Source organism: Furipterus horrens, unplaced genomic scaffold (assembly GCF_987537825.1).
Source record: "Furipterus horrens unplaced genomic scaffold, mFurHor1.1.pri manual_scaffold_13, whole genome shotgun sequence".
Lineage (NCBI taxonomy): Eukaryota > Metazoa > Chordata > Mammalia > Chiroptera > Furipteridae > Furipterus > Furipterus horrens.
Window position 1 is genome coordinate 58,192,675 of NW_028327183.1, and position 13,178 is coordinate 58,205,852.

Here is a 13,178-nt window from a genome sequence, read left to right on the forward strand (position 1 = left end):
GCAGAAACTCTTTAGTTTCATGTAGACCCATTTGTTTATGCTTTCCTTTATTTGCCTTGCCTTAGGAGATATATTGGTGAAAATATTGCTATGTGGGATATCTGAAATTTTCCTGCCTATGTTTTCCTCTAGGACTTTTATGTTGTCACGCTTACATTTAAGTCTTTGATCCATCTTGAGTTTATTCTGATATGTGGTATAAGTCGCTGATCTAGTTTCATATTTTGCCCATCCATGTCCAGTTCTCCCAACACCATTTGTTGAAGAGGATCTTTTCACTCCATTTTATGTTTCTTCTCCCTTCATCAAATGTTAGTTGACCATATACACCTCGGTTTATTTGGGGGCTCTCTATTCTGTTCCATTTATCTATATGTCTGTTTTTATACCAGTAACAGACTGTTTTGATTACAGTGGCCTTGTAATATAGTTTTCTATCAGGTATTGTGATTCCTCCTACTGTGTTCTTCTTCCTCAAGATTGCTGTGGCTATTTGGGGTCTTTTTTGTTTCCATATAATTTTTTGAAGTATTTGTTCTAGGAGTGTGAAATATCTCATTGGTATTGTAATAAAGATTGCATTAAATTTATAAATTGCTTTGGGTAGTATGGCCATTTTAATGATGTTGTTCTTCCCATCCATGAACATGGTATATGCTTCCACTTATTTGTATCTTTCTTAATTTCTTTCTTCAGTGTTATGTAGTTTTTTGAGTACAGGTCTTTTACCTCCTTGGTTAAGTTTAATCCTATGTACTTTATTTTTCTTGTTGGTATAGTAAATGGGATTTTTTTCTAGTTTCTGTCTCTTATATTTTATTGTTGGTGTACAAAAATAGCTTTGATTTCTGTGAAGGGAAGGGCTGCCGGTTTGATTTTCTGTCAAGACACATGCATGGGTTGCAGACCAGGTCCCCAGGTGGGGGCGTGCAATAGGTGACTGATTTCTGTTTCTCTCGCGACTCGATGTTTCTCTCCTTCTTTTTCTCCCTTCTTTTCCCTCTCTCTAAAAATAATAAAAATGTAATAAAATTTTCTTTAAATTTATTTCATTTATTTTTTTGATATTTATTTATTTTTAGAGAGGGTGGCAGGGTAAACAGAAGAAAGAAACATTGATGTGCGAGAGAAACATCGATTAAGTTGCCTGTTGAATAGCCCTTAACTGGTTACTTGGTCTGCAACCCAGGGATGTGCTCTGACTGGAAATTCAACCTGCAACCTTTCCATCTACAGGCTGGCCCTCAGTCTGCTGAGCCACACCAGCCAGGTCAAAGTTTCTTCTTCAAGATCGCAAAACATACATAACATAACTATTTTTGGACTGATTAGTTATTTTTACGTTCACGGTTCCGTGTCATGAAGGACAATCACATTATTGTTCAACCATCACTAACATACAAATCTAGATTTCTTAAATGCCCCCAACTGTCAGTGTGTCACCTCTAAAGAAGAGCTCCCAACCCCCTCGCCGAGCCCTGGCACCCGCCTCCTACTTTCTGTCACTATCCACTTGATGATTCTAGTTGCATCATAAGAGTGGAATTATATGCTAGCCATCATTGTGTATGTGACTTAGTTTCCTAAGTCTGTTTGATGGGTCTTTTTTTCTTCATCTCATTTGGAAATGGAGGTTCCAAAATCAAAATTTTCACATCCAATGTGTTAGGTTGAAATTCCGGAGAGGGGCACCTAGTAGTCGTTGGATTATTTTTCAGCAAGCTCGGAGAAGGGATCTGGGCGGGGGTATCCATTTAGGACGTGTCAGCATAGAGAGGAGTCAGAAATACGGGCTCTCAGGACTCAGGCGAGGGGTCTCAAATTCAAATGTTGTGGATCCAGTAGGGGCTTTCTTTGTTGCCTCCTAGGTAGGAGTGCTCTGTGTGGCCAGATCTTCACTTTTTTAAATAACATTTTTGTTTAACATTTCAGTGTTTAAATGTTGGGAGGAATCCTTCCTGGTCGGTGTGGCTCAGTGGATTAAGTGCCCGCCTGTGAACCAGAGGGTCGCCGGTTCAATTCCCAGTCAGGGTGCATGCCTGAGTTGTGGGCTGGGTCCCTGGTTGGGGACACGCGAGAAGCAAGCACACATTGATGTTTCTCTCCCTCTTTCTGCTTCACTTCTCTAAAAATCAATGGAATCTTTAAAAAAAAAAAAATGTTGGGAGGTATCCTGTCCATGTAATGGTCCTGAGATCTGTAGTGTCCCTAGGCTGAAAACAGATATTGAGGAACCCACAGGACACACATGGGGGTAATGGAGCAGCTGTGGTCATCAGGGAGGGACAATTGTACAAGATTAGGGTGAGGAGTCAGCAGCCAGGGCCAGGCCGCTCCTGAGCAGCGTAGGAAGGCGGGAGCTTGGCTAGGCGGTGGGGAGACAGAGGACAGCCATCCACTTGTGAGTTGGCTCTACTTTATCATTTCTAACTAGAGTCAATCCTTGACTGGGGGCATGCCCGACAAGGCCTGGAAGCGAGCCGGGGCCGTGAACAGTCACTGGGTTTGTGAGAGCTCTGGATCTGCCTTCCTCCTCTTTCTACCCAGAGGTCTTCCCCTGTCCACGTTTTTACCCCCTCTCAAGGGACCTTTATTGCTCTCTGCTCACCTCCCTCAACCTCACCGTCTCCGCTCACTGCTTCCCTTCTCCCTGTGTCCCCTCGACAGGCTGTCCCCTGCTCTCAGGCTGTACCTTGTGTCTTGGGAAGGTCCTCCCTCCCCACGTTGTTAACTACATGTGTATCGTCCTCTCTTTCCCCTCCCATCAGACTTGGAGACTAGACCTGATCTGAAGGAATCGGACCCACAGGAAGACATTTTGGAAGACAGACCCTTTGTTGCAGCAATGGTAGAAGGATCTAGAAGCAATGGTGCCTGCGGTTGTTCCTATGAAGGAGCAGGTACACAGAGTGATCAGGTGGGATGGCGACAGGGGAGCCTAGAGATCAGTCTCTGGCATTTGGACACGTCCCAAGCATTTGCCCCTGAATGTTGTGAATTTAAGGCATTTGTCCAGCAAAGCCCCATGTCGGACCCACTCAGATCAGAAGGATTGAGAAGACCAGGAATACACCTGTTCACCATGTGTAGGAAGAACTTAGGTGCTTCAGGCTTGGGCACGCCCTCCAAACCCACTGCAGAGAAGAAGCCCTACAAGTGTGGGGAGTGTGGCAAGCCTTTCAGTTATAACTCATCCCAGAAGGAGCAGAATCAAATCCATACTAGGGAGAGGCCCTTCTCCTGCGTCCAGTGTGGGCAGCAGTGTAGTGGGCAGTCATATGTCACCACACACCAACATGGGCACACTGGGGAGAAGCCATACACGTGTGGGGAGTGTGGCAAGGCCTTCAGCCGGAATAAGTACCTGAATGCACACCAGACGATACACACTGGGTATAAGCCATATACCTGCCAGGACTGTAGCAAGGCCTACAAGAAGAACAGGAGCCTCATTGTAAATCAGAGAACGCACACTGGGGAACGGCCATACATGTGCAGGGAGTGCGGCAAGGCCTATACCCAGAAAGGTACGCTCAACTCACACCAGAAGACACACACCAGGGAGAAGCCATATGTGTGCAGTGACTGTGGTAAGGCCTTCAAACACAAAGAGAGCCTCATCAGTCACCAGAGGACGCACACTGGAGAAAGGCCGTATGCCTGTCAGGACTGTGGCAGGGCCTTCTATGTAAAGAGGTTTATCACAATACATAAGAGGACGCACACCAGGGAAAAGCCATATGTGTGTGAGGAGTGTGGCAAGGCCTTCACTCAGGGAGCTGCAAGAAACACCAGAGGACGCACACAGGGGAGAAGCCATATGTGTGCAGTGACTGTGGTAAGGCTTTCACCCACGAATGCTGCCTCGTTATTCACCAGAGGATGCACACTGGAGAAAGGCCATACGCCGGTCAGGACTGCGGCGAGGCGTTCCATGACAACAGGAAACTCATACTTCATCAGTTGTCACATACCAGGAAGATGCCACGTGTGCAGAACCGGCAAGAACTTCATGGAGAACAGGAATCTCAAGCGCATCAAAGGATGTGCACTGGGGAAAAGCCTTACATGTGTGGGGAGTATGTCAAGGCATCCCAGAAGATGAGCCTCATTGCGCATCAGATGTCACACACCGGGGACATACCGTACATGTGTAGGATCTATGTCGAGGCCTTTAGCCAGAGAGGGAGCCTGAGACTACACCAGAGGACACAGAATGGGGGAAGCCTCATGTGTGTGGTGATTTTGGCAAGGCCTTCAGCCACAACAATAGCCTTGGAATACATCAGAGGATACACACCAGGGAGAAGCCGTACATGTGTGGCCAGTGTGGCAAGGCCTTCAGGCAAAACTACAGGCTCAGGAAGCACTGTTGCTTGCATACCAGAGAATATCCCTGGAACTGCTCCCTCTGCCAGAAGAGCTTTAGGCCACGCTTGTACCTGTAGGAGTACCTGATTGACCACACCATGGACAAGCTCTATAATTGCAGCCAGTGTGCCAAAGCGTTCATCAGGGACTTCCACCCTGTCCTCTGGAGGATCCACATGGGAGACAAGTCCTATGAGTGTGACAAGTGCATGGAAACCTACAGCAGGATCTTCCACCTTATATGACACCAGAGGACAATGCACACTTGACACAGGGGCATGATTCTCAGAATCCGCACACAACAAACAAGTCCGGAGCTGAGTAACCAGTGCCAGACTTGATATGGGAGCTTAACCATAGGACACTACCGAAGCCCTGCCCACACGGGTCTTAGGAATGTGGGCACAGGGGGGCAGGCTATGCAGTGTTCGGCATTTGCTTCTGCTGCATCTGCAGGGCCCCATGGAAAGAAATACCCCCTAAAGTGTAGTATTTGGGAGCTTATCCAGAGGGACCGTGGATTCAGGTCACTAAACTGTCTCATGAGCATGGACACTGCATTCAGTGTCTGTCGGTCTCCATCTCTTTGATAGTAAAGTGGAGAAGAGTGAGGTGAAAGGTAGTGGAGGAGTTGAGCTCCATGGAGACATTGTCACTGTCACAACACTTGGATCTAGTCTAGCTATCAAGTTGTCACTATTTGTGGGTGTCTGTATTTTCCCAACACCCAGCCCCCAGGTTCCCTGCAACATTATAATTTGTTGAGTAGTTCATAATAGAAAAAAATATTTTTTTCCTCCATCATTAAGCAGTAACAGTAATTGCATTTGAAGTCGTAATTTCTGATAGTGGTCTATTTTTTAAAAATAATAGTGGTAATCATGGGAGACCAGTGTCCTTTTAAACACTCCTCCTATGCAAAAGGTACTTATACAGGTTATCCTCTCAAAATGAGCGTTAATGCTTGGCGGGAGGGCGTACAAATCACCCACAGGAACCCAACAAGCCTGCCCAAGATTGGAGGCCACTTGCCCCTCCCACCCGTGCATTCCGGACTTGGGAATGGTCAGACCAGAAGGCAGGGCAGAGATCAGGGAAGCCCTCCCAGCAGGACTGTTTGAGTTACAGGAGAAAAATCCTCTCTCACTTCAGTCTTTTCCCACAAACCCTGTGTGGGCTGGAATTTTTGTGAAAATGAATTGCCTTCAGGCAGGCGGGCACATTATCCAATGTATGCCTTACTCAGCCTTAGTAATGTTTTACTTACTATTTTATTATTGGTGATGGTAGCAGTCTATTTCCAATAATAAACAGAAAACAGCATCAGAATATTGCCCTGTTAACAATAAAATAATACATGAAGCCTTTTTAATAAAGGGGTAGTTACTACTTTGTTCAAGTTGTTTTTTTTTTTAAGATTTTACTTATTTATTTTAAAATAGAGGGGAAGGAAAGGAGAAAGAGACGGAGAGGAACATGAATATGCGGTTGCTTCTAGCATGACCCCATCCTGGGACCTGGCTCACAACCCAGGCATGTGCCATGGCTGGGAATCAAACCAGCAACTCTTTCGTTTGCAGGCCGGTACTCAATCCAGTGAGCCACACCAGCTATTGCAGTTGTTAATTCTTTGAGATGCTTCTGTGAATGTAGGTAAATGGCTGCTGACTGAGGCCCCTGAAGACCCTGCCTTGGGCCCTGCTGCCTTGCCACCTCCTTGCATCACCAAAATTGTAGCAAGCGGCAGGTGATAAGTACTAGACTATAGACACGTAGAGTGTCAACAATTTCTGTACAGTTGCTAATTTCCCGATGTGCTCAAGTGGGACAGATGGAGCGCAGTGTACTTACCACCTGACCTGAGACTGGGACCCTCCTAATAGCTCAGTGGGTGAAACACTTCCTAGTTATGCCAAGGTTTCAGGGCGATCTCTGACCAGGGCACATGCAGAAAAGTAACGATTCCCCAAGGACTGTTATAAAATAATCAATGTCTTCCTCTCAGATAAATAAATACTTTAAAAAGTCAAGTAATCTTCTTTGAGGTGATCCTTGCTCAGGGTATTTGCTTGGTGCCACCTAGAAAACGGCTGGTTCAGATCATAAATTTTATTTATATTTTATGAGATGTCCCATATTAGTCATTGAAATATTTTACATTTACAAGCATCACACTTTATTCACTTGACCTTTCAGGAAAACAATCATAGAATATCTGGATGCCCTGGGTGCTGTGCTCAGTGGATTGAGCGTCAAACTGCAACCTGAAAGCTTTCTGGTTTTACTCCTGGTCAGGATACATACTTGGTTGTGGGCCTGATCCACTATTGCAGGTGTGTAAAAGGCAACCAATTGATGTTTCTCTCAGATGTCTGTGTTTCTCTCCTTCTCTTCTTACTCTCTGACTAAAATGAATAAAATGTCTAACTCAACAAAAAACTATCTGTTATGTACCAAGAATACTTGTAAGAGGTGGAGATTAAGGGGTGCATTATAAAAATACAGTCCCAAGGACTTCCAGGCAAGATGGAATTATGGGTAAACCCGATTCTCCACCCGCCATAAGAGTAAGAGAAAATACAACTACCTCAAGACTAAAGAAAACCAGAACTACCATAGAATTAAATTGCATGGAAGTCCAGCAAAAAAAAAGATATAAAGAAGCAATACTAATCCAGACTGGCAGAAAGGGCAGTTACGGGGTAGAGAGGACACTGTGTTGCTGTGGTGGTAGAGGTGGTGGCAGCAGCAAGGCTGTGGCTGTGGTCAGGTAGCTGAAAGCATTATAAAAGTCAGGAAGAAAACCTGGGGAGTGATCCCAGTCCCAGACCAAACTGTGCAGCTCATGGATTCAGCACAGGGAAAACAAAGCCTACTTCCTTCTGACTGAAAACCAGAGGGGTTTGGAGTGGCAGAAGAAACTGCTTCTCTCAGCAGAGTCTTTGTTTAGAGGCTTACACGATTCTAGAACCCATCCACAAACAGGGCAACAGATATGGGCTCACCAGACTCATACAAGAAGATGCAGAAATGCCTGGAAAAGGGGCATGTGCTAAGCAAGCGGCATTGTTCCTTCTCAAACAATTCCCCTCACATATATTGCCACAATTTGGTGAAACAGGTCGCCCGGCAGTGAGGAATATGTGAGGCTCCATCTCAACATAACAGGTAAAACAGCTGTACCTGACACACAGAGGAAAACAAACACAGGAGCCTGTCAGGTTGAGTAGACAGAAAAGTATGGCCCAAAAGGGAGCAGATCAAGGTTCCAGTGGGAGAACTAAGCAACAAGGAGATAGCCAACCTAACAAGAGAAGGAGTTCAAAACAGTGCTAATAATGATGCTCGGAGTTGACACACATGATTGAGTACAGCAAACACATAAGGGAAGAAATGAAGGCTAAGCTAAGTGAAACAAAAGAAAATCTACACGATACCAGTGGTGAGGGGAAGGAAGCCAGGATTCATATGAACGATTTGGAACATAAAGAAAAACAGTCAACCAGTATAGAATGAAGAAACAAGAATTGAAGAATATGAGGAGAGGCTTAGGAACTTCTGGGACAACTTTAAACATGCCAACATCCAAATAATAAGGGTGCTGGAAGGCGAAGAGGAAGAAGAAGAAATTGAAAACATGTGAAAAAATAGTGGAGAACTTCCCTAACTTGGCTAAAGAAATAGACATAGAAGTTCAGGAAGCACAGTCCCAAACAAGATAGACCCAAAGGGGACCACATGAAAGCACACCATACTTAAAATGCCGAAGGTTCAAAATAAGCAGAGAATCTTAAAAGCACCAAGAGAAGAAAGTTGCCTATTTAAGGAACAAGGAAGCTGGTGACACTCAAACCAGTAGGAAATAATTAACAGCTAAGAGCAATTCTGTAATTATATTCTGAATTAGGGGTGGGTCTTTGAGTCAACAGTAAAACAAAGGGAGCTGGAGACAGACCTATTACCTATTACCCCACACCTATTATCTATTACCCCTAGACAATAGCACTAGATTGCAACTGCGGAGTATTCAATTAATGAAGAAATAGGGGAGGGACTATTTTGCATTAGGGATAAAACCACTTGGCTCTTGCTGCTTCGGCACACATGTCCCTGGCTGGCTGTGCCCTGGACTCTGCAGTCTCATGAGTTAATGCCATATTTTGCTGCTGAAGTCCTGTGTCCCAGTGTTTTATTGTCAGCGTTTCTCACAATTTGGGGGCTTCTCTAGGATCCTCCACCTCTGTGCGGAAACGGGCTCTCAGCCGAGGTGTGGAGACGCGTCCTACCATTTCTGGGTGGCCCGCTCAACCCAAGACCTACCCAAACCATGCCTCTTTTGGGGACAGCAATAGAACTGACGCAGGGGATGGGTGGAAGCAAGCACCGTGGTAACCAGGCAACCTCGTGCATGGTCCAAGGTAAGAATATTCAAGTTAGCTATTGCCTTGTTGGTCATCCTCAGAGGCGGAGTGAGTGTGTGGCTGAGATGTATCTCAAGATAAGAAGCGAGTACGGAGTCCTGATCTGTGGTTTCGTTGTCCCGCAAGGGAAACAGCCGGAGATGGATGAAGCAAATCTCGTACTGTGTGCAAGAGTCCTCCAATACGGGGGTTGAGCTCACGGGGTTTCTATATAGAAAAAACTTCCAGTAAGGAGGTCTGTATACAAAGAACTTCCAATACAGGGAGTTGAGTATACAGGGCGTGGTCAAGAAACTTCCAATACAGCGGATGGGGCTCACAGGTTCATGTTCAAGAAATCCATGGTAAAGGGGGTGGGGGAGTTGAGGACACAATCAACTCAGCCACAGGAATTCAGTCAACTGAAGACAGAAATAAAGTTTGTAATCCCAGAGAAGCTAAAAGAAATGAGGCAAAGATGGACAACATAGACATTCACTCAATAGTCAGTTAGGGAGAATCTTAGAGCATTGAGGAGAGGATCTCCAGACACAGAAAAAGGAAAAGCAGAAAATGGTACAATATTGCTGTCTCCTTTGGCCAAAGGAATCCATGAAGAGCCCATCTGTTTTCTGGCCCCAATATGGGTCCTAATATATTTTGGTTTGTCAAGCTTTGGTCTTGGATGTGAACAATCAGGCATCAGCCTCTAAGGAAGAGAGGGAATATGCTCTCTGCTGGTAACCACCTACCAGCAGATCCACAGGTCTCTTCCCTGTTAAAAAAAAGGAGAAAGAGGAGAAGAAGAAAAAGGCTGGGACCCTCTGTCCAGTCTCTCACTGTCCTATGGCCATGGCCAATCAGTGGCCAATTGAGCAGAGGCACCGCAGACAGACAGTACAGATAGATCAGGCCAGGAACACCTAATAGGTGCCAAACCGGTAGCTATGCCCATGGCACCCATGGCATCGGCAGAAATTTACTCTGGATTAAGAAAGGAATTAGAACAATGTAAGAAAGATCCAAAGAATTTCCTCATTTCCTCAGAGCAGCTGACATTTACCCTTAGGGAGGTCTCCATGGGCCCAGGACAAATTGGATTCTTCAGTGCTCCTTTAACAAGCACGAAAGTCAGAAACTTCAAGCAGGATATGAAGTGCTTGATAGAGGACCCCTTTGGATTGACAGAACACTTATACCAGTTCCTTGGATTCATCATATACACAGACTGAATTAATGTCCATGCTAGCCATCCTCTTCTGTGGGTAAGACAGAGGAATAATCATACAGGCTGCTATGAGGATATGGGAAAGGGAACATCATCCTGGTCGGGGAGCTGTCCCGGCCAAACAAGTAAGAGGCCGGAGAATAGGGATTAGATCAAAGACCTTAGGAGTCTTGTCATCAGGGGAAACAAGGAATGTCTCCAAGGCATTTGAGATACAGCTAGAAAGAGATGAGACTCCATCAGCATTCCTACAGAGGCTCAGGGACCAGATGAGAAAGTATTCTGGTCTAGATCCAGAAAATGCTGTAGGGCAGGGTGTCTTAAAAGTCACCTTTGTAACAAAAAGATGGCCAGATGTATGTAAGAAATTGCAAAAGGTGGAATGATAGAATGATTGAGGAACTCCTCAGCGAAGCTCAGAAAGTGTATGTTAGAAGAGGAGGAGAAGCAGAAGCTGCAGGATACCTCTGCAAATTAAGAATTTTAGCTGCCAGAGACCAAGTTTGATTGAATATAGTCCCTCACAGTGTGGGAATATTAAAAGGACTAAGATTTTACTTAACACTCTATATTTTTTCCTTACCTGATCCCTCCAGAATGTGGCCTTCTGAAGAAGTAGTGACATAAGGTTCTTTTGTATAAAACTAGTAAGACCATTTGTTAATGAAGGTTTTGTCAACTGAGACTTTGACTGGAATGTCATGCCTGAAGGAGGCATACCTCGGCTTTGGTAGTTACCAGAAAGCCCTGAGGAAGTAGAATTGACTTTTGAAGCTAATAAAAGCCAAGGAGGAAAAAACCTGGTACCCTGGTTGGTTGTGTGATTTGTGGAAATCTATCTAGGGAAGGAACGAAGCTTGCTTCCCAGAAAGATGGCTAAAAGAAACCTTAAGGCACAATAGGAAACCTGAAGGATTTGGAAGATGCATGGGTTTTACAGGCAAGGCCAGATGGCAGGTGTGTGGCTCAGCTTCTGTGCCCAGAAATGCAGACTGAAAGTCAACCTGAAGGTTACTTTTTCCAGCAAAGCAGACTTAAAAAGACTATATGTAATCAATTACTGCGCTTATTATATTTAGGCACACAGGGAAAATTTAAAGCTGGACTTAATGCAGTCCTTTAATGATAATTAGGGTGACCTTAAGGAGAAAAATTGCAATATGAGGAAAATCACAATGCTCATTAATGGACATTAGACTAGTGTAGCTGTTTTTAAAGTTTGTTTTCATTTAGAAGTTTGAAAATAGGTTTGTAACATCATAAAGATCCTCAATTTACAGGCAAGGAGGATCTGTAAAATTGCCACTGTTAAATATCATCCCAGTAAAGGCTATGTGACTGGATGTCTCCACAGTCTTACAGACTCAAGAGACTGGTTTGTGGGTTGTTGTGTGAATTAGCCATTTTGCACAGGTTTGCTCATTGCAGGTTTATCTGTCCGCCTGACAAGCCCCTGCAGGCTTTAGGCCAATGTAGTATTCTTTGCATCAGAGGTTTAGTTCAGAGATTGAGACCGTAGTACTAAATAGATACCAGTAACTTATCAGTGAAATAATCTCTTCCACGTGGAGGCCGAAGGAAATCCTTGCTATGAGGTATAGTTGGGAAATCCTCATGAGGTTTGAAGGGACGAATTAGAGGTTTGAGTAGTCAAATTTCCAAGAGATGGGGAAATTTTAAGGAAAAAGGAAGCTGTTGACTCAAACCAGTAGGAAGCAATTAACAGCTAAGACCAATTCTGTAATTGAATTGTGAATTGAGGGTTGGTGTTTGAGTCAACACATATTACATATAACTCCCCAACTATTAACTATTACTCCTAGACAATCACACTAAATTGTAACCCCAGAGTATTCAGTTAATGAAGAAATGGGGAGGGACTACTTTGCGTTAAGGATAAAAGAGGCCTGACCCATGGACATGAACAAAGAGGTGTGAGACTGTTGAAATGAATGGGTGTACTGGGTGCAGGGGAGAAAGAGAAAAATATTTGGACAACTGTAACAGCACAGTCAATAAAATATAATTTAAACACCAAAAAAAGTACAGTCCCCATAACCCATGCACATGAGGAGAAGTGTGGAGTTGACTGTGGGGGAGGGAAATGGGGAAAAATAAGGACAACTGTAATAGCATAATATTTCTTTTAAATATAAAAGTTAAAAAATATATAGCACCTACCATCATGGAGACCAAATTATGGAAAGCAAGGAAGACAGTATTAAAGAAAAAAAATTTTTTTTAACTTTTATTTATTTTTAGAGGGGAAAGGAGGGAGAAGGAAAGGGATAGAAATATAAACTTGTGGTTGGCTCTCACACGCCCCCGACTGAGACCTGAACCACAACCCAGGCAAGTGCCATGACTGGAAATCAAACGGGTGACCATTTGGTTCAAAGGGTGACATTCAATCCAATGACACATACCAGCCATACAAGAAAGATTTTTATTAATATTCAAATTTTTTCAGAGAGTGAAATACCAAAACCCACTGGGCCAACTCCTTTAGAAAAGTAGGGAACAGCCAGAGTTCCGTGGTTCTAACTGATCAAAAGTTCAAATCATCCACTGAGAGCTTCCTGCCCCTCAGACAGGTGTGGAAATCATCTTAGGGGAGATGGATGCACCTCAAGTGTATCTTGCAATATTCAGCACATAGTGGGTTATGATGTCATGTGTTGAGTGATGGGGGCAGCTGTGACTACCCTAGTGTCCAGATCTTTGGGAAGAACAAACATATATATCCATCTGTTCAGTCATCAGTTCTAGAGTGGCTGGATTTTTATGCCAGAGGCTCATTCAAACCCTACACAACTCATGGCCAACATTGTGAAATGCTTGGCATGTGTCTTTACTCACTAAAATGATACCAAAATAGCACAAATGGTGTACAATATACACAATTGGTCATATTAGGAAGTAAGAATTTTTAAGAAATTTTAAAATACAAGGCTTTTTGTCAGTCCCCCCAAAATGCCACTCAAATATCGCGATTTCCAGTGTTTATCATTCAAGTTACCATAAAATATATCCATGCTGTATTCTTATAAATACACAATATCCTTCTTAGACTCCACCTCGCAATGTAGAAGATAGAACCTTGCCAATAACTCACATGTACTATATAGTACTTCCGCAATTTGCCCAAGGAAACCATCTCCAGAATACTTGCACATATG